The sequence below is a fragment of the Dama dama genome, chromosome 9 (assembly GCF_033118175.1).
Source record: "Dama dama isolate Ldn47 chromosome 9, ASM3311817v1, whole genome shotgun sequence".
NCBI lineage: Eukaryota > Metazoa > Chordata > Mammalia > Artiodactyla > Cervidae > Dama > Dama dama.
The window spans coordinates 26,594,496-26,598,457 of record NC_083689.1 but is presented as its reverse complement, the minus strand read 5'-3'; positions in this window follow the sequence as shown (position 1 = coordinate 26,598,457).

Sequence of the window (3,962 nt, the reverse complement as noted above, 5' to 3'; positions counted from 1 at the left end):
GTAAGTTACAGAATTTATATTCTCTGTGAATCCACTTAAATACAAAAGAACTATTTTTGCACATATTTGTGCATATATATCTATAAATATATAGAAGTAATACATGCTAAATGTTAGTATTTAGTCTGGGAGGAAACTGAGATTTGGAGAAAAGGGCTAGTAAACTGAGGACTTTTATTCTGATAACTCCTGCATGTTTATATATTTTTTACAATGTTTATATTAATACATAATTTTAAAGAACAGTAATACCTAAGCTACGAGTGATTTTTTATTTAAAATTTTAAATTATTAAAAACTTAAAATATCAGCAACTGGTACATCAGACTCGTAAACCTGATTCCCATGTTTAACAATGTTACATTTTGTCATGTTTAACAAATATCTTCTTTTAAAAAAAAAAAAAAAGTTTTTTATTTTAGTTGCACTGGGTCTTCCTTGCTGAGCATGGGCTTTTCTCTAGCTGGGGCCAGCGGAGGCTCCTCTCTAGTTACAGTGAGTGGGCTTCTCTTTGGGGTGGCTTCTCTTTTTGTGGAGCAGGGTCTCTGGGGCACACTGGCTTCAGCAGTTGCAGCCCCCGGGCTCTAGAGCGCAGGCTCAATAGTCGTGGTACACAGGCTTAGCTGCTCCGCAGCATGGCAGATCTTTCTGGATCAGGGGTCAAACCTGTGTCTCCTGCATCGGCAGGTGGATTCTTTACCACTGAGCCGCCAAGGAAGTCCCCTCCTTCCTTCCGAGTCTTTATTTTCCTGTCTCATTTCAGAGATAACTTATAGTTGGTGGATCTCATTCCCATACTTATTTTATACTTTTATTAAATGTGTGTGTGTTTAGAACAATATGTAGTTTTGTTCTGTGGCTTTAAAATGCAAATGAATAGTGTTATGCCCCATATATTCTGCAGCTTACTTTTTACCACACATTAAGTTTTGAAATGTATCTATATTGTTGGATAAATATCTAGGTATTTCACTTTTATGTATTATTCCATTGTAACAATAAGCTAGTTTATTTATCCATGTCTCTTGATAAGCAATAGCATTGTTTCATTTTTTTTTTTTTTGATATTGCAAACAAATTTGCTGAAAATGCTGGCACATGGATTCTTGCACCAAGTAAAAGTTTATCTGAATATATACCAAGAAGCAGAACTGTTAGGCATAATGTATGTACATATTCTAGTCTTCTAGGAATTTAGTAACTTTACCAATTGATACTCCAATAACATGTGCAGGATTCCTTTTCTCCATATCCTCACTGTTGTTATGTATGACTTTTCTCACTTTTGTCAAACTGATGAAGATGAAAAGGTATCACATTGTTTTAATCTGCATTTCTGGATTCCTGATGAGGTGGATCATCCTGTCATGTTTATGGTCATTACAATTTTCCATTGTGAATGTGTACTCATATCCTTTGTTCACCTTGCTCTGTTGGGCTATCTGGCTTTTCTTACTGATTCTTTATATACTCTTGCCATTACTCCTGTGTTGGTTATCTGTGATGCAACTGCCTTTTTCCAGTACATAGTTTGTCTTTGAATTCTGTGATAAGCCTATAGTTTGGGGCTTTATTTTCAGTGTATTCATTTAAAAAAATCTTTTCCTTTATTAGGTTTGCATTTATAGCTTTTTAAGAAATTCTCTTCTATTCCAAAGTCATAAAGATGTTCTTGTGTACATTTTCCTCTGAATATTGATATTTTGCTTTTTATGTTTGGGCCTTTCTTCCATCTAGAATTTATTTTTGTTTATGATATGAGCAGGATATATATATATATATTTTTTTTTTAATAAGGTGACAATTTGCTTCCATCACTTATTGAATAGCCCCCCCCCCCCTTTTTTTTTCTGGTACCATGTAAAGCTACTTTGATCATATCCCAAGTTACTGTTTGACTCAGTCTAACCCTCTTAGCTATTCAGGGACTTTGCTCCTACAATTCTCCTCTCCTTTGCCAAATATTTTTTCCCCTCTGTTCACTGGATTGTTCTCAACAGCATTCAACATTCTGAAATATTTCCCATCTTAAAAATTTTTTTCTTGAACCCCAGCCTCAAGCTTCAGTACCACTATTCTGCTCTTCCTTGTCCTAAGAAGTTTCTATATTTTCTGTCTCTTCTCTGTACCCATTCTCTCTCATACAGACTCAGTCAGAATTTAATCCCAACCACTCCACTAAAACCCTTCTTGTCCCAGTTACTGTTGACCTCTGCTTGGAAAGTCTCAAGGTCAGTTCTCAATTCTTGTTTTATTCATTCTATCATCAGCAGCTGGCATTAATTGATCATTCCCTCTCTCTTGAACAAAGACCTAGACACATGTTTATTGTAGACTTAGCACAAGTAGGATACAGCCACGAACCAAAGCAAAAAAAATGCCTCCCTCGTCATCTGTTTATAATTTTAGATACACTCTCAGCCCTTCTTGATGCTGCTCTCAGCCTTCTCTGGGAAGAATAACCTGTGTGAACCACCTGAAATGGCTCCTGTACCCTCTGACTTATGGTTGGTTCAGCCAATGGGGGACCCTGACCAGAGCTCAGAAGGAGGGAAGAGAGCAAAGGCAAGTACTTATTTTCCTGACTATGTCCCTGAGAGATTGCCTCACGCGGCGTCCCTCAAAGTTTCTCTCAGGGTGACCTCTGTACAGCTCTTTCCTTCCTGTTTGGATAAGAGCTTCCCTCCCATCTTCATATCTGGGGTAGCAACATCTTATCTGCTACTATCCATGTGAGCTACTTTACACATACAGTTTTGTAAACAGTTTAAATAAATCTTCCTCAAACATATATAAAAGTACATCATTATTTCCTTTGGGGACTGTCACTGCCCTGGGGGAGCTTAACTTTCTGTAGGTGAGAGACATATAGTAAACACAATTTAAAAATAAATTAGAAGGTGATAAGTAATATGGAGAAAGATAAGGCAGAAAAGGGAGAGAGGAAAGCTAGAACAACCATGTTGCAGTTTTAAGTCCTGAGATCAGGGAAGGTCCAGCTAAGGAAGTGATAGTTGAACCAACATGAAGGATCTGAGAATCGAGCCCTGCAGATATCTAAGTGATGAGCCTTCCAAGCAGAGGAAACTGCTAATGCAATGTTCCTGAGACAGGTTCTCATCTGCTGTGTTTTAGGAATCAGGAACAAAGTGATTATAAGTGGGGAGTAGTAGGAGAAAAAGTCATAGATATGATATGGCAGAGGAGCGTAGATGCCAGATTATATAGGCTGTTTTTAAGGACTGGATTTTGCTCTGAATAAAATGCAGAGCCATTAGATGGTTTTGGGAAGAGGAGTGATAGGATCTGATTTTAAGTTTTAAATACATCATTCTGGCTATTGTGCTGAGAATAGGTCATGGTGGCAAAGATGAATGCAGGGATTCCAACTAAAAGTTTCCTGCATATCATTCTGGGTAAGAGATGAGAGTGGCTTATACCAGAGTGGCAGTAGTAATGGTGGTGAGAAGTGGCAAAATTCTGGGTATATTTTAATAGATGTCCTAGATTTCCTGATGGATTGAAATGAGGTGAAAGAAAAGAGTCAGGCATAAATCCCAAGGGTTTTGACCTGAACAGGTGAAAGGATCTTGTTGCCATTAATTGTAATGTTGAAAAAAACAAGATTTGTGAAAAAAGATTAGGTGTTTTGTTTGGGGCATGTATTAACTGGGTCAGGAAGATCTGGAGTAAGAAATGGCAACCCACTCCAGTATTCTTGCCTGGAAAATTCCATGGACAGAGGAACCTGGCGGGCCACAGTCCATGGGACTGCAGTGTCAGACACTACTGAGCACGTACATATCATTATTCATTGAAATATCTGAAAGATATCCAAGTGTAGATGTTAATAAGACACAGGATTAAGATCTGTAGTTCAGAAAGTGGTCTGGGCTGGAGATACAAATTTGGGAGCCATTAATATAGATAAAATATTTGCAATCATGATATTGGATAAAATC